The 24,342-nt window shown below is 50.9% G+C and overlaps 1 protein-coding gene across 4 annotated transcripts in view; it reads left to right on the top strand.

The window, feature by feature from the left end:
- GckIII (Germinal centre kinase III) overlaps positions 1 to 24,342 on the top strand; it is a 107,187-nt gene that overhangs the window by 18,907 nt on the left and 63,938 nt on the right. Inside the window, exon 1 of one of the 4 annotated variants that reach the window (XM_031984180.2) lies at positions 9,527 to 9,689. The exons of the other annotated variants lie outside the window; for them this stretch is intronic. The gene's annotated coding sequence lies outside the window, so the exon portion shown is untranslated. Of the gene's footprint in view, positions 1 to 9,526; positions 9,690 to 24,342 lie in introns of those variants that run through there. 4 annotated transcript variants of the gene reach the window in all.

Genomic DNA, 24,342 nt, shown 5'->3' with positions numbered 1-24,342 from the left:
TGGCGTGGCTGCACGGTTTCGCAACGAGCCGAGTCGACAAAGGAAAGCGTCGACGTGTATCGTCTTGTGAAACACGGCTCCGCGAACGCCGGCAAGAAAATACATTAAGTCCGTGACACACGAGGAGAGGAGGGTCCATATCACGGTCGTTTAACTAGACACGCGCGTGAATCATACCACTTTCGAGCGGTTCATTTTAATATTACGATTTCGTTTATTTCGCGCCGCGGGGAAAGTCCGTGAAACTAGGAAGCCGAAAGCACAGATGCTAATTCGAGCTAAAAATCCGCAGTATTTCGAGACGCTGAGCAGCGTTCAGGATTGAAATTAAAACTAGCGTTTCCATTCATTTTACCCGCCGATCAATCGTTCCACACTCGGAGCGTTAATATTAAATTCTTCAATGATAACAGGTCCGCCGTTCGATCATTGAATATTCCGCTGACAAAGGCCATACCGGCCGTTATTATCGTATTCCGTGAAATTCGCGAGCAAAGATTAAAACGCGATACCATACGGCCAGTGGAATGAATGAATCATCGTCCGTGCAACCGGTCGAATAACAAAACTATTTTAATTGTCACGGAAAGAACCGCGCCGGCTCCTGAAACGCGAACTCGCCGACGAATTCGAGAGCCGGAAGTCTTTTAATTGGACTAATCGATACTTCATCGTAACCGCCGAGCGAAGTCAAGCTCCAATTAACGCTGTCACGCGGTTCGAACAATATGAGAGAGTCCGGTGAGTGCGTCCGCCAACAAAGCAAATTTGTATCGCTAAGTTATTCCGCGCAACAGGGTGATCGAAGTTCCGCTCGCAACGTTGCGTTTCCCTGTGTTTTTTTCCCCCGCCGCGGGGTTTCCGCTCGTTAACTGTCGCGCGCGTCCAGAACGCTCGTGTTTTCCGCGTTTCCGGCCGCATCTGTCGCACGATTAATATTTTAATCAACCCGACCACGGGAAAAATACGGTCGCTGTTTATGCGCGCGCTGTAAATTGCGTTCGTTCGACGCGCCATTAAAATTCATGGACGCCCGGGGGAGCGTGTATCGCGGCCGAGAGTTTGTTTTCCTTCGTCCGCCGCGATTTCGAAGTCGGAATCATTACCGGCGTTCCGTAAAATCGCCCGGAATTCCCGCCTCCGATCGAAATTACGGATCCCTCGGCCCTCCGGAACCTGTTCGTACGCGAGCGTTCCTTAAGACGGTTGAACTGTTAAAATGAGACTTGAATCTGAGTGGACTGTATTTCATTTACATAACACTAAAACTACCAAGCAATTAAATAGACTTTCCGACAGTCCTCTATAGAAACTCCAAAAATGCATTTTTACAATTCAGTTTGCATATTGCTACATCAATTTCTTTAATGGTTTCTTAGAGAAACATCTGTTATCTCTTTAATCGTTGCAAAAAGAAGAAACCAGGAGTGCGTCGTTTTGGCCTGGTAGTTTTAGTGTTAAATTCAGTTGTCGGAAACATGTGGAATAACGAGTTACAAGATCGTGATATATGAGATGAACGATGTTCATAGGCAGTTATAATAAAGCATTGAGATGATGAGAAATGAGAGACCACTGTGTTAACAGCGCGAGTGGTCAACTGCCTGATCGCTTATCCGGAACGGCAGAGATGATGCTATACAGCGACCTCGGCGAGCTTCCGTAAGGAGGAATTTTGTGATTGGTTGAGTTAGAGACAATTTTTCTCATCGACGGATGATTTGTTTCGCTACGTGTTGTTTCTGAGTTACTCTGGAACTCGTGTACGTGCATTTTGAAACGGCTCGATCTTGTTCCGTGGCGGAACAGAACCCATCGCGCCGCGAGCGTGGAAAAATCCGTGGCTCCTCGAACCCTGAAATTGGGAACCTGTTTCTTGCGCAACGAATTCTACCGCTGGATTTCGTTTCTCGTAATTTCCCGGCGTTATCTTGGCACCAATTGTCGGCTGACCTTTACTGTAAACCGACGTTACCACTGCGTCACGAAGCTCTGGGTGGATTGGAAAGGTTTCGCGACACAGTTGTCGTTGTTTAAGGCACGCGTTCACTTGAAAACGCGCGGTAAGCAGGCTACTACCGTTCGCACGCCGCCGGGACACGTGCCGCGAGCGGGAAAAGATAAAGCGATCCGTACGAGTCGATCGGGCTGACTCACGGAAAAGTATACCGCCACCGGTGATCTTATCGTGATCTGCCTTGCCTTCGGACGAATGTTTGTCTTTCGCCTCTTTCGGTAAATGCTCGATAAAGCTGAATCGCCTATCGACGTTCTCGAACGATGCGTCAGCTGGTTCGTGCTCGACGAGCCACGCATTGTGCGTCAGAACGAGAGTGGTCTTGAGAACAAGTGAAATTTCAAGCCTTTAGAATCTTCTTAGCTGCACTTCTATGTTACACACACCGATAAGATAGATGAGAGCTTCTAATGTGAAACCTTCGCCTCGTTAACCAGTTAGCTGTCTTTTACGCGTATACTCTTCATGTAGCAACATCAAACTTTGTATTATGACGAGTATACTCGTCAGAAATACCTATAATTTACTCTCGCGTCGCATTTTAGGTACACGCTTTTCAAAGAGATCGCCAACTTGTTAAAAGTCAAATCGAAGCGGCCATAGTTGTGCTGTAAGCGATGCATTCCAGCTCGTAGAGCACATTTCTCCGAATCTTTTCTGAATACCGACGACCCCGGGGGTACGAGGTCCATTATTAACTCGCAGGGAAGTTGGCTTTTCAATTTTTTCGCCCGCGAACAAGGCGCTGCGCGCCGCGGGGCCCGTAAAGCGGGGACACTCGTAAAATTGAGGGATGAGAGGAGAATCCTCGAACAACCTCCCACAGTCTCGCGAAAATCCTTCTCCGTCGTTACGACTCTGCTTTACACGCATAACTCGTGCATCCAGCGGCGCTGCTCGGCCCCTTCGCCTCGCCCGGCGAGGAACGCGGTCGTTACATGGCATTTCCACTGATTCACCGTGGTCCGGGGCCGAAACGAGGAAACGCTCGAGAGTCTAGCCTCGGCGGCGACTTGCCCAGGCGCCCCGCGACTTGGCACCGGGCGACCCGCGAAGACGATTTACTCGTCGAGATCAACCGTTGGGCATCTTATTGGAGAGATAGTCGGCGAGAGTCCCGGGTCGTTACTAGCAGCGGGGGGACGAGAAGAAAAACTTCTTAACCTGTTCCCCGTTGAACCCTCGGCTCTTCGGAACGAATCCTTTATCCTCGACGGACGCTTTCTTCTTGCTCCCTTTTTCGCGCGGAGGCGAATCCTCCGGCGAGATCATCAGAGTCGGTGCAAGGCATTCTCGCAGGAAGTGATTACATTCCCGAGAAATCGCGACGGGAATGATCGAATTTTCGGTGGCAGGATTTTCCTCTGGCGCGCTCGCGCGCGCGCGCGAGGGCGGTTGTACAAACAGCTCCGGCAGTTTTTAATGGGTTCCTGCCAAGGGTGGTAATCTCCGCCGCGGACTCGTCGCGGCGAACGTTAATTAACGTTAATTAATTTTACATACTTAAAAGCTCCCGGGTCCCTCCCTTCGCCGGGAGACATCGGGATGAAGACCTGTGTACACACGGGACCGCTATTTTTCAATTGGCTCCTGGACGTTTGTCAGAAGCCCTCTATCCGTGATTAAGCTCCACGCTTAGCTTTGACGAGCTGTCTTAAACCGTTAAGACGGATCTCAAAGAATTATAGCGGTGTATTAGCACGTTGCACGCTTCGTATAAGTTACTTATCGTATCATAACAAAGGCAGATTGTATTAGGATTAGTTATTAATGGTTTGATATCGTTATTCCGAAGTTGTACTGTCATTTACTTATTCATGTTACGAAACAATTTAATTCGATATCAGTTTCCTTATACTTGTTTTCAAATAATTTGAACGCTTCGATGATGGATGATCACCGTGGTAGTCAACGTGTTAACGATCGATGAATCAGCGTTTTATCGATCGTTAACACGTTAACGTTGCTTTATTTCGCTCCGACTTGCTACAGTTGATTCTGTCGAAAAGCTCGCGAGAACGTAGCGCCCGAATCTCGTGGCAGCAAGTTTCCAGCAACGAGCGCTCTCAAACGACAAACTTCCCTGTTAACAAACTTTTCCGTTGCGTTGCACGTGAAAAGAGGTCCGCTCGCGAGACATTGATCGTCGTCCGAGCAAACGTTAGTACCAGTAAACGAATCTAATTCCGGTCTCCGTTTCCCGTGAACCTATATCTCATACGCGATACGGCGCAGCCGGCGCGTGACTCATGCACGGAGCTGCAGAAGCGAGCCATTGCGTTAATAATGTCACGGGAACGGTCCGTCAGCCGTCGTAACGAGGTATCGAGATTTCCGTCCGCGTGACGCAACCGCAAACGCGCGATAAAGTGGCCGATGCTTCACCACGAACGTTCTTATCTCTCGTGCACCTCATCCGGCCGAATTCGGGATGACTTTTTTATGTGGTTAAGAGCTATGTGTTACCAAAATCTTGTATCCTTACAAATATCTATAATCAGTCTGTGATAATTGCGCGAAGATATTAATATCAGCAGAGACATTTATGCAGTTCACTCTATTTCTAGTAAAATTGATGTTCGTTCATTTAGATCTTAGAAATTGGAAGTTTGAACGTTCGTGCAACTGCATCGATTTAAGTCAACATTTGCCAAACAACGTTTATAAAACTCAATATACACCAAATAAACACGTTTCGCAAACATAGTCTCAAATGCGTCGAAACTGAGATTGAAGTGCCCGTAACTACTCGCGAGTGTGACACGTGTCGAGTGACGTCACTCCAGCATCCATTTGCTCCAATCCTCTCGTCCCTCTGTTCCTCTTTTTTTCCTTGTTCCGTCCTCGTCAACGGGGCCGTACTTCTAAGAACCTCCGCGATCCTAAATTATCACGTTCCCGTGTTTGTGTCCCGTCTCGCGTGTGTCACGATCGCCGTGAATCCAACCGGTCCTACGAAAGATGAGTAATCGGCGCGGGGCGCCGTTCCCGTGGGAGGAATAGCGATCGGATCGCCGCCACGTACGCCGCGTTAGATCGGTTTCCCGGGCAGAAAGCTCTGTTCGTCGACGCGATGAATTTTCATTGGAAATCCGGGGAACTTCGGTTACTTATGGACGCCTCGTTCCGAGCCGAGGTCGCGGGCGGAGCTCGATAAGTCGATTTAAAGACGGACTTTCAATGCGCCAGCCGAAACCGGACTTCTCCCGCGCCTCGGCTCCTGGAAGTCGATTCTTCGCGCTCTGCGGTCGTATCCCGATCTCGCGAATAGTGGAAACATTTAAATTCGTTCTAGAATCGTTCCTATTTTTCCTATTATTCCGCTCCCTTTATTACACAATAATTGGACATGCATTCGTACGTACACGTTCCTCTAAAATGAATCGCTGCTCGTATACCTTTTCCATCCTTGCATTTAACAAATAAGTAATGAGAATAACTCTGGACTTAGCATCGAAACGGGAAATAGGTTGCAAGGCTGTAGCGACTGCGCGCGCGGAGGAGAAAAATTAATGTTTCGCATCGCGCCGTAAATCTTGGCGCAACGAACCCCTAGTAAGCTCTCGCTTTGTTATACGTTCCGTCGAGTATCGCGGGAGCCGCGCTGCATCCCCGGGTAATCGATATGTTTACTAGCTGTTTTCTTGGATTCACTGCGTCCTGAATAGATTGCCGTCAAAACATCAAACGGTCCCTTAACATCCGACCTGTTTTTTCCACCCCCCCTGTCGAGCCGCATTTTCCAATAATTGCTTCTACTTTCTGTTCCAGGTAAGAGGCCCACGATAATTAGGAGGCGAATCATTCGATTAACATCCGGGCACTTCCACGTAAGTGACTCGAAATTGGCCCGCCCTATCAATCTCGTTTCATTCCGAGATTACATTCGCGTTTCTGGTTTCCAATCTCCCCCGCCGGTTGAACGACGCTGGATCAAGGGATGTGGGTCATTCGCGGCTCCAGGATATCCAGATTTATTTCGTACCATCGGCCCGTGGATGAGGAAGGCTCAACCCTTGGCGCGGGAACCACGACCGGAATAAAACTAACGAGGCCGTGGTGTCGAAAAGGGGAGAAGACACACCCTTGTCGTATATAACACGCTCTATAAAGCTCTGGCAACAGTTTTTTCCGCAGGCGAATAATCCGATGCCCGTCGATACATATATTCCGAAGAGAATTGAACGACGCAGGAGCGCTTCCGGGGGAACCGGGCACGGGCGATCCTCTAAACAACCGTTAACAACGACCGAGCGACTCCTTTAACTTCTCGAAACGGTTTTTCGAGCGAGCGGACGCGAAACAATATCCCCTCTTTTAATCAAAGAAGCCTGGCGGAATTCCAGCGAAAATTCGTCGCAGTCGCGGCACGTCTGTCTCGTAACTAGCGTGCCGCGATCGCGAGAAAGGTCCGGCCAATAAAGGGCCACTTGTATTTATACCGAACACGACTGGAATTATCGTTCATACGTGGAACGTCTCGGTCGCACGACCCGCGGGATATTTTCATCCGGATATATCGGTTCTTTTAGAGCCTGGGGTGAATTAAAGGTGCCGCAAATTGAACGTTCGAGGTGGAGCTTGAACTCAACAGTGTCGGCACCAACCGATCTCGCCGCACTTTAGATTTTGTCCGAGATGCCAATCGAAGATTCGAGTCGTAAGGACCTCGATACAATTTTACGATCCTTCCAAGTGGCCGAAATTACACGATACGCGAAATTCGTTGTCGCGATCGATATACCGCTCGTTCCTCGTCCACCACCAGCGAAAAGTTCCTTGCCTCCTCCGGGCAACGCGACCATCCTTCAACCATCCTCGGTAGAACCGGTTTCCCTCGACCGGGCTGCTCGTGCACCGAACTCGTCTCGTTCGGAGAACGAACCGTCGCGTCGACCATCATCCCCCCTCTGTTCGAAATCTGACGAAACTTTATTTCTCGGTGGCTCGCGGCCGCGATCACGGCCGCCTCCCCGCTCGAAGACGCGTCGGCGAGCTTCCAGGTTTAAAGGAGAGCTGAATATTCATGTTTTTCGGGACGCCCGTTCGCATTGTGCCCCCCGGATCTCACGGCGGACGCGATCGGGTCGTTAATCTCGAGGTTTCGGTGCCTCAGACGGGCCTGGCTTTCTTATTTTTCAATCCGCGAGAAGACGGGGTTTGATTGAATGAAATGAATGAAATGAATTCCACCCCGCTGTTCGTTAGCATTTTCCATTAGCGACGTTTCATGTTATTCTAATTTGAAAAAATGTTTCAATGGCCGCCGGGACAGTACATAATTTTCAAAAAGATGTCTCGAGAGAATCTTACTCGCCCGTGCTCCTCGTTATCTTATTTCTCCCGTCGTACTTTTAACGATTGCGGCTGGAGCGAAGATATTATTATTATCATCAGCCCCAATCCTCCTCGGTGATCGTTAACGAATCGCACCCCCGATACTATTGATCAACTTTTTATCGGCTCATCGCGCACCCCTGTCGTCGGCTCTGCGGAGGGTCCTCGTTTTCTTAAGGAAATAGCGTCGCCAATCAAAATCATCCCCCTCCTCCCTTCATCCCTGGAACGTTTCCTGACAGACTCTAATTTATCTTGCCGGTAGCCCGCGACACAATAGGAAAAACTTCTGTTAAACGACGGGCCAAGGTGGTAGGGGTATAGTTTTATTCGGACCTGCCGCTGCCGCGCAGCGAGAACTGTCGCAGTTTTCGCGCTGTCAACGGGAACTCACGGGAAAGTTTCGATTGCGGAAGTTAACGTTCCACGATTCTCCGCCTTCGCGACCGGCCTATCATCCCTTCCCCCCGCAAAGAAGATTTCAAGGGTGGGTATTGCTTTTAACTTTATTCGAGCCCGGTAAGTCGTCAAATATTGCCGGGCGTTCATAAAGATTTGGAAACGATGGATTCGGCGATATTTAAAATTCAAATCCGGCGCGATGGCGGAGTCTGGGGGGGTTCCGTTTTATTTTTCTACCCTGTCTCCCCTCGCGCTCGACGGAGGAATCGAGAAACATTAGTTCGTTCCTCGAGAAGGATTTGTCTACCGGTTTCGTTTCCTCTACTTCATTTAATAAAGGGAAAATTAAAGTTCCCCGCAGCGAACGCAATATTCCACTCCTCTTTGTACGTTCCCACGAATTTTATCCAATCGAGGACCAAGGAGCTGGTCCTGATATCCGCAGAAGTAACCCCTGGCTCCCGCACTCCTCGTTCGATTTATCCGTCCAAGGGTCCGAGAGATCACGCGGATGCCGACCCTAATTTTCTTTTTTATTCCGTCGTTACGACCTTCGCGCCCCACTGGTTCATCGTCCTCGTATTCCCTTCAGCCCTCCAGGAGCTCATTCTTCTCTACGAAAATATGGGGGAAACTTTGCTTTCGAAACTTTTAATATCTGTTGTCATGCAATATTCATTTCCTCGCGGTCTTATTTATATTCATGATCGCCACACGTTCACCCCCGCCGGGCGGGTGATAAGTAATTAAGTATGAATGATTCGTTCCTTAAATACGAATAATTTAATTTTTCCGTTGCCTCCTTAACGTGTCGGCCGAACCACGCGAGCCACGATCGAAAGCGCTCCCGATTCCTATTATTTCAAGCAATCGCGATACATGATTCATCTCGCCGCGAAGCGTAATGCCTCCAGGATTAAATATTAATCTGTTCCGCGAATCCATCCGACCCGGCGATTCCCGCGTTTCCAATTATAGCCCGAAAGAGGAACGAACCAAACAGTAGGAGACGATCCTGCCATCTAGGAAATCGGCGGCAATCGCGAAATCCCAATTTATCCTGTGCACCGCCGGCGACCTTCGCAAAGTGCATCGTCCTCGGATGAAACCCATCCCGGAGACTGTCCGTCTTCCGTTTGTCCGACGGACAAACGTCGCCGGCAGTTTCCATTTTCCATTAAGCGGGAGCTAAATTTTTCCACCCTTTAATTGTTCCCGAGGTTCTCTCGGATGAAATTCGAGTCTCCCGGTGAAAAAGACGGAGCCTGCTGGCGGTAGCGACGCCGGAGATCTTCTCTCGCTCCATCCAAGGCCAGGCGCAACCCCGAAATTCCAATTTATCTTCTTTGTGCCCGGCGACCTTCGGATCGGGGTACATCGGCCCCAAACACCCCCCGTCCCTCCTCGTCGCTCGTCATATTCCTAAACTCTTCCACCCCTTCGAGCACAGACTGTGAGAGCGACGGAGAGAGACGTACCGTCGGGGGGTGAGTTTTTGCCAGGCGAAGTAATTCCACCAGCAGACACCCCCTCCAGTTTGTCGGGCGCGTGGCGATACACGCAACCCCTCTCCGCGTGGTTTTCCAGCGGCGAACGGTGGGGGTAGGTTCGTCAGGGGGTTGCGACGACACTGCGGGGGAGAGAGAGAACCACTGGCTGGCCGGCTAGCTGGATGGTTCGCCGGCTGGTTGGCTGGCTGGCTGGCTGGCAAGGGGTTGCGTCGTGGCGCCGCCGTTGTCGTTCTCTCCTACGCGAATCCGTTTCCCGTAAGGGAGCCTTTCAGTCGACGCGCGACTGTCCCCGAAGACGCGTACACCGTGCACCCTCCGTTGTACCGAGACAACTCACCCCTCGCCGCGTTGTTCGCTGTCACCTGTGCTTGTTGGGGGTTGCGCAGACGGCGCGTGACCAGCGAGCGGATTCGTCCTTGCAGGTAACAGTGGAAATATTTCTTTATCAGATCGCCGACTGTTTCGGAATCCCGAAACAGGAGGAGGGTTGCCGATGAACGGCAATAGACAAGTGGATGGACGCAATACGAAACGTGCTCGTTGACCGCGAGATTATAAGGTTCGAGGGGGGATCTTGCTAGGTGGAACACTTGCGTCAGAAGGAAAGAACGCCGGCTCGTTTTATTATTCCGCGGCTCTCACCCTCGCCCTATCGTACGACCATTCTCGCACTGGCTCTCCAGCCAAATCCGGAGGAGCATAAAGATAGTGGTGGCGTTACGGTTATACCCTTGAGTCATCGACGCATACACGCGACGCGCGCGGCGTTGCAGCAAATTTCGAGCTTGTCCTCGTGTTTTCGCGATTTCTTCTCAACAACCGCGACTCGCTTATACCGAGAGCTTTGTTCCCGCGGTATCGACCGCGTGCACGAACCTTTCTCGTGCCCGGTATCGTTCGCCTTAATTGCAATCGATAGCGGCGCGAACTTTCTTCGCCCGCGTTATTTTCGGATTCACGGCTGCCCGCGGGAATTCCGTGGAAATTCCGCTGGTTTCCGTCGACTGTTCAAACTTTTCAAACTTAATTCCACTTTGCATTTCATTATCTTCGCCACTCGGAACGGGAACGCACGGGCCGAGAGCCGTTAGACACGCGAATCGAAATTCCCGTGCGATCGTTGGGCACCCGGCAATATCGAGTTTGCTTGTAGTTCCGCGGATAGGTAGGATCGGCGAAAGCCGGCACGAAGCGTCGGGGAACCGTTTCGTGTCCCGTAAGAGAGACAAACCCGCGCGCCCGACCGGCCTACCTGACGGCGATACCAATTTCCAACTTGTTGACGAGCGTCGCGTGACAGCAAGCGCCGGTCTCCTGTCTCGTGCACGCCGGTACGCTAACCGGACGATACCTTTCCGACGAGTCCTCCCGATCTGGTTGCGTCGGGGCGCCATTGTGGAAGAACCGGTCACGAGAGACGCCTCTCTCGTTCCCGGAGAAAAATCGTCGATGACGTCTTCTTTCTCCTTTCGTTCAGCCTTTTCCGCTCTCGCTCTTCCCATCGCGGGATCTGAACCTTTCAGACCTTTAACCCTTGTCCACCGGGTCATTTTCACCCGTCTGTTGGAACAGTCGACCGTCTTGACTGAGGTTTTTATCGCTTCGATATAAAGAAGAGCGTATCTTTCTTGGGCACCACATACAGGGCGGTATAAAAAGATTCTAAGAGGGACTTAGGTTCATGAAGAGGGGTAGAAAATGCTGATCCTTTGGATGGCAGAATGCAATGGTCGTATGGAACCCCGGGAAAAGGTCATTTTCCACGAGAAATGTACATTTTGATCCTCGTAGATCCAGGAATCAATACTCTCGACGTGAATCGCCTCCCGGGGGTTAACAATCCACTATAAATTTCCCTCGGAAAACCACCCCGGCGTCGCGGGATATTTTATTTCTCCGAAACCGTTGCGGACCGGGTTTTCACTTCAGCGGTCTCGCGATAAAACGCGTACGAATTCGTACGTGACGTTCGGGCTTCCGATAAAGTGGCTTACCATGATCCGTTCTCTGTCTCGGCGGGTTCCCCGGGGACTCCCTCCCGCCGACGAAGATTTACGGTGTCCATGGGGAAGAAGTTTCGGATGGTAGCGGCGAGACGTTGCACTGGTGACGCGGTCCACCCCCGGAGAGTCGGTTTTGCTTCGTCGGACGGGGGTGGAACGCCGCGGAAACAAAAGAACGATAGCCCGAGGGAAAGAAACCGGGAAAGGGGAAATTGTTTGTCTTTCCGTGGACCTTCCGACGTCTAACTGCCGCTTCCGTGGTAACGAGCCCGCGAAAATTCTGCGACAGACGATCTCGCCGCTTACGAAATATTTTTGGCGTAGTTTCGCTGCAAGAACTTGCACAGAGCGTTCCCAAAATTTCGGAAGGGAAATACTTTAGATGAAACGCCGAGTGGAAAACTGAGAACAATCTTTTATAGTAGCGTTCGAACGTTAGTCGAGTGCCAACAATGCTCGATAAGAATCAGCTATGTCTGTATACAACGTACCAATTTCGCTTATTGCAAAGATCAATATTTGTTGGAGAAACTTCCGAAGTCAGTTATCTCGAGAATAATGTTTCGCGAGAGACGATTTTCTTCTAGGTTTTTCGTTCATTTCCGCATGTAGGATCGCTCCTTAGCTGTTACATTAGGGTTTCGAGAACACCGTGTATTTCAGCGTTTCGCCCGTTGATTCCGAAGGGTTCCGCCGAGAAACTACGGGCGCCGGGAGAATTTATCACTCGGATCCGGAAGCCGGCGGCTACCGAAAAGGACACAATGTGTTCGCGCGTTCCACGCGGCACGCTCGGAATATTCGCACGCGTTTAAATCGCCGCCGGTTATTTTACGGGACCGTAAAGTGGCCGACGATAAAAGCGGCGAGCGACGAGACCGCCCCGGCAACCACTATAATTCAAGGGGGAACTACCTAATGTTAATAAGAGGGTACGACGGAATCTGTTACGAAAGACTGCAACGAGCAACTGTTCGCCCGTGTCTAACTGTCCTAAGCACGCGAGTCCTGCTGAATCGAATTTTATAGCGAGTCAAGTAAATCGATTCGTCTCGTAACCGCTCGAAATCATTCTTCTTTGTCATGAAGAAACTATGGACGCGGTAAAAAAGACGTGAAAGAGTGTTCGTGGTCCGCTGGACCAGTTGTTCCATGCTGAGCTCTTACACTGTTAAAGGCGTACGCCTGTTCCACGGAGTATTAAAGATAATTGTAAAAAACTTGTTTTAATCCTATGGATTCCACTTTCATTGCTCTCGAGTACCAACTTTTTCAGGTTGCCCCGAGAAATTGCCAACAGGTTGCAGCATCCTTGCAAATGTATATTGATCATCGTTTCTAGAATAGCGCTGCGGCTCTTCTAGAGCAGCTATTTTAATCTGATGCAACACTTGTTGAGCATTCAGCCTCATTCTGTACTTTTACTTTGCCTGCTCCAGAAAAAAGGAAGAATCCATTGTAGTTCCAAGGATTAAGTCACACTACCAGTTGCGATATTCAGTCTCCACCGCCGAGGAGTTCTGCTCTCTGGCTCCGATTTCCCGCTCGGAGCCGAGACACCGATCCCGCGCCGGTTGCGCCAGTATTATCAATCGGAAGACTGATCCCGGGTACGTTAAATCATCCGCGAACGGAGAGAGTCGGACCCGCAATTTTCCTCCGTGATTCATAGCGTTGCAGGTATCGAGTAATTCATGCGCGGTGCCAGGGTGTTATCTGATTTTTCTTGCGAGAGACGCGTGCTCGCGTGCGCCGGACCACCCTGGATCGGTATTTTTCGCGCGTGGAAGGTTTCTCGGCCATTAGGATCACGCGACTCGCTGCCTCGTGTCCGCTATCCGAGCCGCAATTGCCTGGAAATCGACTTGCCATCCGGTTTCCTGGATCGTTCGCGACGAGGAACCATTCCGAACTTTGCGACCGTTCTCACGTGCTCGTGACTCCGCTCGGCATGCTATTTTCCATTACCACGGGAGTTGCGATTACATAGAAACTTTTAACACTCGGTTTACGGACATTTATGAGACAGTTTACTTTACTGTTCGAAGAAAGATCGACGTTCCTTCGTATAGATTTTGGAAGTTAGAGATATGAGAGACTACAGTATTCTCGCGATTAGTACTTGAAAATGGAGACTGCAACCGGACACTAATCGTGCTGTGCTCTTGATTCGAAGTCGAGATAAGATCCGAGCCGAGCTCCGCTGGTTGCCCTCTGCAGAGACGGATAGCGCGAATGAAAGATGCCCGGTCTTCGGTACGATCTAAACACGAATATATTTCGGAACATATTTACTTATTAACCCTTTGCACTCGGAAGTTTCTCATTAGAAATAATTAACATTTCTTTACGAAGCAAAGACAATATTCTTCGAAACTAACACGAAGGAAATCACAAGTACGTTGAGGAACAAAGCTATGTTATTCCAATATTTCACGTATCTCGACATTATACAAAGTTCAACATTAAATATCAGACTTTATAGTTTTATCGCGTCAAATCAAGTGTTGACTGAGAGTCGCCTCCCGGGTACAAAGGGTTAATAAATTACAATAATCTACTTCGTTCTAGTAAAGTGACTCAAAGTATATCACGTTCGGTCTTGTTTTAATCAGAAGAATCTCACAAATGCAGTAAAAGTTTCAGTTACAAAAGAAACCCTTATGCAGAGGTTGTATAATTACATTAATACTGCCTCACCAATATCCACTCCACTGAACACCGTATCATATTAAATCTGTTCAAACTTCCTGGCTCGTCGAGGAGACTTACTCGCGAGAATACTGTATCAAGATACACACTCGTCTAACCGGACCAATCAAAATCACCGTAAACATCTGCCGAATGACGTATATAAAATTCCGTATTCAGATTCCGCGCTCCATAAGCCCGGCGTTAAATAACGCACTGCAGCATAAAAGTTGACCCGCTCCCCATCGTTCAGAATTTTTCCCCGTCGCGGGGAAATGCTCTCACGGAATAACGGGGCGCGGCGGGGAAACAACGCGAGGGGTGGAAACATTCGCGGCGAGCCCGTTTCGCTCGTAAAAGTTGTTCTCACGGGCGGAACGATGCGTCTGGTGCGATGCACCATGATCGATCGCCGACGCCGTACGCGGTCGTGTATTTTTAGACGACCAGGTGAGAGATCCAGGAAACGAGCTTCTCCGCTCTCCATCCTCGACATCCCGAATTCCGCGAAGCCGTCGGACACCTGACAATCTCGCGTCTCCGCGGAATACGCGCGCGACACCGACACGTCCGCTAGTTACCGAACTTCGGTCCCCGTTTCCCTGGAACTATCGACGACGCCGGGGAATCGATTTTCCATATTTATTCCGAATCCACCGCGCGACGGTCGGGCTCTACTTTCCCCGCGAAATTGTCCGTGGCGCGCGCCGCGCGTGTTTACGGAACGTTTAAAAAGGAAGCGACGGGGGACGCCCACCCGACGTCGATTTTTCAGAGACGCCGCGGATGAGGCGGCCGCGCAATGTTTGCGCGAGAAGATCAAAGCCTCTCTAAAAATATTGCTCGTCTATTTGAAGTTGTAACTCGCGCGTGTCACGCTGACGCGTAACCGCCTTAAAAATAACCGTGGGCTTCCACGGGTCTTCCGGGTCCGCGGAACGTTTCCGCGGCGGTGTCGGGTCGACTGGCTGCCTTCTAAGGATTCCCGGTCTCGTGATCGAACGATTTTATTCCGCCGAGTTTTCCGCCTGACCGGGATTTCGGTCGGGACAGTTTTCTTCAAAAACCGGGAGCTTCGGGGACGAGATTCGGCGCAGGGAGCGCTTTAACACCTTGCACTCGATAGTTTGTCGCTAGAAGTGTTGGACATTCTCAAAATTATTTCAACATTTCGTATGTTGAATCACGCATTCAAATACATAAAATAAAGAGTATTATATCAAACTATTTCGTTGAATCGTTTTATAATTATTACACGTTTATCTTGCCGAATGTCACATTAGATAGCGTTATTTCTAGTATAAAAATATTTGCAGATAATCATCGTTTAATTGACTGAATTACAACAGTTCGATTTGATCTGGTGTCAGCGTGTTAATATTGTATAGAAGACTTTCTAATTTCGCTATATCAAATTTCAAGGTTCGGTTTGTTCCATGCGTCACTCAGGACATTCAATTTTAAATGTACACGGAAAGTCGTGTCCCCCGAATTTAGGTGATACGGCAGTCAAAGTGTTGAACGCGAGAACTCGTCCGCGCTCTCCCGGCCGGAATGCGAGGGAGGAGAAAAAAGCCGGCTCTCTCGAGCCGCAGATGCGACTGCTATTGTGTGGAACGCGTCCGGCTCTGCGGATCGCAGATAGGATTCATGAAAACTGCTCCATAGAAATCCTTCGCGGACGAACGGGGCTCGCACGCGCGCCAACGCGGAGGAAGCGTATTGTTTGCGGGAGACAGATTCATTTAGACTTGTCGCTCGGCTCGAACACACCGGCCTCGATCGAGCACCCAGGCCAGACCGACGCGAAACCGCCGGATAATCCTCGTCGCTCGATCCGCCACGCGACATTTCCTGCGACGTTCCCGTTGTCGAGACTATTTGCTGATAATTTTCAGTTCGCGCGTGATTCGTCTTCCTTTTCTTCCTAAAGGGATATCCATTGAACGCCTCGCCTGGCACCGCGACGCGAGGAACCTCGAGATGTAGATGTGTACGAGCTTTCGAGTAAAGTCACTTAAACTAGCGCACTAAGTCCAAGTTACTTTGGGATGATGGTAATTGTGCAGCACATTAAAACCGAATTAACCGGGATTAGGTTCTCGAACGGTTTGTATCGAGGCTTCCAGGCGATGAATCCTTCAAGAAGCTTCCGCGAAGTTAATGACAGGCGTTACACGATTCACCGGTTACGCGCAATAACACGAACGTTTGAAGTTCCTTCCTGTACATCGATAATCCTTCAATCGATAAGCACGCGGGTACGGCTATTCAGTAGGATTATTGCAAGAAAAGGTTGCTTTTGCCCCAATTCTCCAAGAAAACAAGATTTGTTTTAGGGTGCACGTGCGGTACCTGCACGTTCGTACATTTTCCAGGTGACTATCGATTCGAGAAGCACTTACGTCGCGAACCAGTCCGTGTTTCTTCCGTTATTCCCGAAGGTATTTATTCGCGAATACTTTCCCTCGTTAAAAACACCGAATGGTAGCTTTGTACGCGAGATTGAAAGAATAATCAGTGAAAATCAATTAGTTCTACGGGCTTCTGGTTTGGCTGGCTGTCGGCGCAGCGTTATCGCGGCCGATAAATCATTAAGGGAACGTCGATTCGGTCAGGGGATCAACGAAACCGACACGTTTCGCTGGCCTGCCCCGTTAATCTCGGACGTTCCATTAGGCCGTGTTCACAGCGGCACGTTCGCAGCGCGCATTGTGCTTGTTCTGCGTCCTGTAATCCGACCGCATAAAGACTGGCAGCGTGTAATGCAACGGAATCCGCCCTCCGTTCGTGATCATGCCGGCCGAACGACACCATGGATTGTTTTTAGCAGCGATCACGCTCGACCGTTGCTCCGTTAATTCGCTCTGCTTGCAACAGCGTTCTCCTATTCCCCGGAGTACTGATTACTTTTTACTCCATCGCCGTATCCTCTATTTGCGAAACGATTTTATTCTATGGACTCGGTACATTTCGCCCGTGAAAATGCACGTGCACGGGAAACGAAGTTTCTAATTACTCGACGGGGAAAAATACGCAGGTGCTCTTGAGATTACAGAGGTTTCACGAGTTGAAACCTCGGTATCGAACTTTTCCCGCGACGGGGCGAGCGGCGGCGATTTATATTCGGGAAATTCGTTATTAAAGCGCTGGAAATTAGCATTAGCATGCAGTTGCGCTGAAACTGCGCCGCGACGGGAATAATTGCGGGATGCGGCCGACGGTGTCGAAAATTATCGACGCGCACGCAAAACCGTGGAAACAACCGAGCAAACAACCGCGCCGGGTAGAGGGTGCCTGTAAAATCGCGGCCGGAATAAAACGGTTCGATTGGCCATCGGTAACGGCCCAACGGCAACGGCAGCAACGTCATCGTTTCCGAGCTTGATCGACGAACGGTCGCCGCTGTTAATCGAATTCGTCGAGAGTATCAAGTGTGCATAACACTCGTTGGGACGCGGGCGCGGGCGCGTTCGCGTGTCCCCTGGAAACTCGGAAATTGTCTATTTGTACGCGATTTTCCGGGCCACTTTGATGGGAAATTGCGCGAAATCGAGGGTGCACTAGGCGGCAGAGTGCTCCGATCAAACGGTACTCGCTCTTAACGCGTCCGATACTCGTCGCCGGCTCTAATTTCGTCGCATCCTGCCGACTTACGATTCATTTCGGTCGCCGCGGAATGAAAACGTGAACGCGTCACCTTTAATACCCGGGTCTCCCTTCTATTTGGATCCGGGAAATGAAATTTCATTCTACCTGTTCGCGCGCGTGCACGTTCCTGATTACTTGTTAAGGTATTAGGGATGTTTCGATGATCAACGACATTTTAGTGGATTGTATAGTTTATTCAAATTATGATATTAGAGAAGTTGAACAAGGCGTTGCAGACTATAGAAATTACGTGTATTCGGAGCGGTAGAATGTTAGAAGTTACGGTATGGATCGCTCGGTTTTTGTAGGCGGACTGCCAAAGCGTTTCTCCAGTAGGGCAAAGGTGACATGTTTTCGGTGACCTCAAGAGGTTTTTTCAGTGAACAGGAATGTTCAGAGTTTCTTTATTGACCGGTGATTTGTCCACATCGCAACGTGTTAGACTCTTGCGATGATATTAAATTCAGCAAGCATAACTGTTACTCAACTCATTTGAATTCAAATGAAATGCTATTCTGTTACCAATAATTATACTTCAGAGCAAACATAGTCGTAAATCGTACGGCGAGGAGTTAACTGTTTCCCAACGCTAAGATTCTATGTAGCCGGCAACTGCTACGCAACGTAACACTCCCTTTTGAATTCATCTGTACACGAACAATCGCTCCGAGTCGCGTCGCACAACACCATTCACTCGATATTTGTTCTATTCCATAGCCAGAATTTCGCAGTGAATATTCCATTGACAACGAATCGCTGCGCCGTCCGGGGTGAAAAGTTCATTGAGGTTCCCGGGGATCCGTCCCGGCTGGCGGTTAATTATATTTCACGCGTCCCCGTCGCGGTGAACGCGTGTAACACGGCTCGTCGTCGCTCGTCCATCCCCATTTGCGCGCATTCGTTACGCGCTCGGCCGCGTTACGGAGGTTTATTGGCGGAGCCGGTGCATGCACAGGGTGCGTTCGCCCGTGTACGTAATCGCGGGCTCGCGTGCTGTCGAATCACGGTCATCGTGTGTCACGTGCGCGCGCGCGAGAGAGGCCGCGTTTCACGGCGGAGCGATGCAGCTCGCGTATACGTTTGTCGCGGCGCTGCCGCAGGAAACGCGACGATCTATGCTCACGGGGTGTCCTCTCTTATTGCGGCCACCGATCACCGACGACGCACGCTCGATTAGCCGCGCTGATTTGCCTTTCAATCGAATAGATCGTCGAACGGTCCCGTTCGCGTCCGCCGTCCTCAGAGATCGGGACCGATCGCTCGTGAAAGTTTCGCGTGCGGCCGCTCGACCGTGCAGCAGATCGATCCGATTCGACGGAACCACCGCGTAACTCCCGCGGAAACCGTGCCTCGTACATAAATCGCCCGACGTTAATCCCGTTTCGCCCGGGATGAATCGCGCGAGGAAATTGCGGAGGAGCTTTGTCGCGGCCGTTTCCGCCGATGAAATATTATGGCCGTCCCCGGCCGGCCGCTGTAAAACGCTCCGTAATTGACCTCGTTATGCAATCGATCGACCAGCACCTCTGTCCACGTGTACGCGTATTGGCCAACGGGATTACGACGGGTCGCCGTAACGCGCTTAATTAAATGCGGCTAACGAGCCACCGATAGGAATGATCAAAACTTGGACGATCGGCCGTGTCTCGCTCGCGTCCAGTTGGAAATTGAATTAATGTTTCCAGATCGTTCGGTGATCGTAAAGAAATCGTTACTGGACTCGCACTGTCGCGTGCGATTCTTGATGTGTTCGTCGAACAGCTTTGCCCTCGGTTCGTTCCGTTCGCTCGTTGTAAAGCCGGACACCGTGTATACAGCGATGGCTGGTCAGATATACGGGGCTCATCCGTATCGGAGCGTGCACATGTCGGCACGTACACACGTACACAGAGGCCGGCTGGCTTATGTAAATGGACACGTAACACTGGATGCACGTTCCGAGAGCAGGTGGAATATGACCCCCGGTGTGCATCGGGAGAATGCGACGTCGACGAGGACTTAGAGTTTTTGTTCTACATCGCCGGTGGAACTTCGCCTCTCTCCCCCCCTCTCGCCGCCATCGCGTCGTCCTTTCTTCTCCCCGACGACCGCGTCTCTTTTTTCTTTCTGTTTCGCCGTCTCTCTCTCTTGCCCCCGGGGGGCGAGCGAAAAAATTTTTAAATGGACCGTCCACAGCCTCGCGAAATTCCCTCGTTGAAGATCGTACATTGTTCCCCGGCTCTTCCTTTTTCCATCCCCTCCGTTCGCTCCGATTTCTGGGACTCGTGAACTGTTGCTAGGTTGCTGGCTCGCTAGATTGATTTATTACCTCGCTACGCAGTTGGATCGTCTCTTTCTTCATCGTTACTATCATGAACTATTAATATTCTTGAGAAAATAGACTGTCAACATTATCACATGCATCTCCAGGCAGAATCAGTCAGCCGATTAGCTGATGGTGAACTTTCGATTTCCACAAACGATCTCGGTGAACTCGCAGACAGTGAATTTCGCAGGAAGTTCGGAAGCGACTGTCGAAGAATATTTTGCTGAATTCGTTCACGGGATCCGAGCGCACCCCGAGATTCGCTCGTACGCACCGCACTCGTCATCATTAGCATTACATGAGTTTTATCGATGTCCGGATTCAGCCGAGCATGCAAAATTCCTGCAGGGGATCGGACTCGGCCGGACTGCTGCGCCGTCGTCTCTTTTAACGAGTCAATATTTTATTCACTGCTCGCCCGGCTGCAGCACGCTCGCTTCCGTTCCGTTTCCTCTCTTACGCCGACGGAGAATGGTTCCGAGATAATCTGTGTACCCGAGGTAGGATTCGTCTCAAGGTAACGGAGTCCAAGGCCGGGACCGAAATGCGCCCGATTCTTGTCTGCATAATTCTCCAGCCAAGAAACTCCGACCCCTCTCTCTCCTCCTTTCACTCCCACTTCGAAGAGAGAGCTGGAGAGAGAGAGAGAAGGGAGGAAGAGAAATCGTGGAAAAATCGAACGATCGTTCCCCGAGCATTTTGAGGGCTGTTGAATATCGAGGACACTTTGGGACGCTGATTTGGCATGCACAAAAGCGCATGCAATCTCGCCCCGTTCTCGAAACGCGCTGTGAAACGAACGCAATCTGCGACGTCCCGATCCAATAACACCTGCCCAGCTCCGCGGCCTGGTCCGGGGGAAACAAATCCCGGATACTCTTACGCAGTATTCCCGTTTGTCTTCGGGGCGTATCATAAAAATAGGGGATAGGCAACATGGCGCAGCGGGGGAGGGACGATCGCCGAACCAATATTTCCATTCCCTTGATCCCAGTGCGCCCGGAGGTCCCTCGGCGCGCGGTCTTCCAATATTCTCGCGCGGATGCAGCGCGATTCCGTCTTTCCGGCCGCGCGGAACACAATAACTCGCGCGAGCGGAGCGTCCGCCGGCGAAACAATGCCCGGGTCCCGCGGTATTGAAGTTTCGTCCGCGAAATCCGCGCCGGACCGTTCTGAAAAGGGGCAATAGGAACGCCCGATAGAGGAGCGGCCGGGCTGACGCGCGCAAATAACGACGCCGCCGGGATTGTTCCGCGGAAAAAGTTCTCCCTCGCGTATCGGCTGCCAACTCCTGGCTCCGCCGGCTCTTAGACGAGACGGTTAATGTATCCAACGCGCAAAGATACGGCTATTCAGCGTGTTTCGCCCGTCCCGACATCCCTATTCATCGAACGCGCACAATGATTCCCGTAATTCGGCCGGCGCCGTTCGCATTCGGCGGCGGTTCCCCTGGAATTCCGCGCCGGACCGTTTTGCACGCGGGCACGCCTCGGGAGCTCGCTGGAACGAGGCCCGCGGTCGGCGGAGGCGGGATGCACGCGCGGGAAAAAAGGGGAAAACCGTCGGCCGGGTGCAGCTACCCCTGCTGAAGGCTTTCGATTGAACGGGAAGAGCGTCTGGGGTATAATTGATTCGCGTGCCGGACGCGGGAAATTGTTTCGTTAATTGTGTACGGGATGGAGTGGCTTAATAGCTCTCGCGTGGGTGAAATGTTGATTGAGTAGACTTCGCGGAAATCTTGGAGTTCAGCTCGACGTCGACTTCGAAACTTCTCGCAGATTGCGGAGCGATACTTCTATCTGAATCTCGTCCCGGTGGATTGGAGGGATTCGTTTAATGAAAGGGTAGACGGTTGCAGTCGAATGTAAGGAAAACAGAGGAAGAATGCACGGGGATCCCGCCCCCAGTAGCATTGATCGGAAAGGATGGGGCGCGTTCTGCTGATTCTAGAAAGCAATCTCAGGGAGCAAACCGAAGCGATTCTTCTCTGCCATCTTCGCGGTATATAGCGCAGGGTTCACCGATGGCGGACCGTGTTCGGCGTTCTACGTAGCTCGTACGCGAAATAACGCGCGGCTGGTAAGATTCGGCGTGGCGATGCGTGCCGAACCTGTTCTGCTGCTCTCAGCCTCGTAAAGAGCTCGTAAAACGAGCCGGAGCCCTGCTTAAACACGCAGTTTTCGGTGGTCTCGTGGCAACGTCGGCAATATTCGCCGGAGATCTCGTTAAGTAGAAGCATGCGATCGCTTCCCGAACGGCGGCCGCGTTTCGTTGCGTTGCCGGGTTTACGGGCGCATATTTCGGCCGGCGGCGATAACGAGTCGATGTCGCGGAACGATAGAAACCGTCGCTGTCCCCGCGATCGGGCCCGCACGGAAACAACTTCCATTTTCGCCTGATGAACAGCCGCGTCCGACGACTCGCGTGTACCACGGCCTTTTTTCTCCCTCTCCCCTCCGCCCCCGACAGCTTCCGTTCGTCGGGATTTATTGGTAATTGGAAAAGTTAGTATCATCGATCGCGACGCACGCAGGATACATGCTCCATTCGTGATCGGTCCCCACCGACATCCTTCGCCACCATTACCTATCGCGAATCTAATCGAGAGCCAGGCCAGGTAACGAGCTCCCCGGAACTCCGTCTTCCGTAGTTTCTGCCAGTGTTTAAACGCGATTCCCCGCCAGGAGAAGCGGTTAGAGAACTTTTCAATTATCGAGATTTCCGGCGGTCCGGCTCGAGATCAAAGTATTTATTTCCTCCGCGTAACTTATCGCGCGCGACGAGCGAGGGGGTCCGAAGTTTCTTCTTTCCATTGAACGATTTGGTCCGGCGTTATCTATCAGATAGGAGGATGGAAACATCGATATGAGTCTACCGCGATAAGTAGCCGGCGCTTCGAATGTTCCGATCGATCTGAAAAGTTTCTGGCAGAGCTTACGCACGTTTAGAACTCGATTAATTCGACCATAGAACAGCTTGTCTATATTCCCGGCTACCAGGTTCCCCGTCTGAGTCATCCGTAGATTAAAACTTCGTTATCAGGGCTTATTGCGAACGGTTCTTGCTAAGAGGCCGTGTCGATGAACTCGCCACGGTCAGAATTCGCGCGATCGTGTGCTTCCTGAGAGCTCGCACTCTCTCCCGGCCATTTACTGTTAATTGGAATAGTTATTGCAAGTCGGCGAGCCGATTGCCGATTGGTCGATGGGCATCCGCTAGGTAGAGGTAGCTGTTACACCGGCAGTGGCAGTGGCAGCAGCAGGTTGCAGTCCCGTCTGACGACCTAACGCGGTTAGCCCCGAGGTAATAATTGTGGCCAGAACATTGCCTTGTAATCGAATTGGGTCGCTTCCGATCCCGGCCACCGTGACGTACCACTCTCGGACTCCAATTATCGCAGCTCGCCCTTGCATTACCCGCTAAGATGATTCTCGTCCGCGTCTTGCGTAACACCGGTTACCGGATTCGCGAGGAGACATCTTCGAAAGCGAAACCATTCCCAGATAGGACCACTTTGTTCGTCGGATGATTGCTCGGCCCTTGGTGCTAAGATCCTAAGATCTATAGACATTCTAGAGCCGAGGAAAATTTTCTACCTCCGATGTCTCCGCTCGTAACAAACAGTAGAACGTTCGTCGACCTGTTATCTCGTTGTTATCTGTGAAACACGAAGGACAGAGCTGGGTAATAAATGGTTCCCCAACGGCAGGTGTTTGCATAAGTGGTAATCGAGTGAAGTGTTCAACGATAATGTCCTGTCGAGAGTTTAATATGATCCTGAACGCTCGTCGAAGAGTTTCTCGACTGAAAAAACGCCGGAAGAATCGCTTCGCCGTGTCTTCCGTCGCTTGATCCATCTTCCAGGTGTTGTACTCTCCGTAGCCGATAATAAGATTCTCGCGTTCGAAGCGGATGACGGTGTATGAAGTCACGCTTAGGCGTCTGTTCCCTTGACGACGGGATGGGAATAGGGCAGAAGCCCAATTTGTCCGCGAATTGGTCGCTCCGTCTTTGCTTCGAAGCAGCTGTTCTTGATTCAGGAATTTATCCTGCGGATCCTGTCGCGTTCCCCTAAGAATTCGTCCGTGATTTGAGATAGGTATCCTCGAGAGGAAAATAGGATCCTTCGAGTTTCATCCGTTTAACGTTTGTCCAAACAGTTCGAAGGATTTGGCCGTTCCGATCGAATGGTTCTTTCTACTTGGAAATCGAATATTTTCTACAGAAAGTGTACAAAGATACAAGATACGTTCGCCGGTAATACGAAAAGCTCGCGAAGCGCCGTTCAAAGGTCTCCCGACGTTTGCTAGCTCATCAATCTGCCGGTGACAGTCCGAAAGAGACAACAAGCGCGAGAGAAACCAGGTAGGAAAGGAGCGGCGCAGTTCGCTGCACCTGACTATTTATAACGAATCAATACGAGCT

The sequence above is a fragment of the Nomia melanderi genome, chromosome 1, assembly GCF_051020985.1.
Source record: "Nomia melanderi isolate GNS246 chromosome 1, iyNomMela1, whole genome shotgun sequence".
NCBI lineage: Eukaryota > Metazoa > Arthropoda > Insecta > Hymenoptera > Halictidae > Nomia > Nomia melanderi.
Note: the sequence above shows the minus strand (reverse complement) of the source record. Positions and strands in the feature narration are given on the sequence as shown.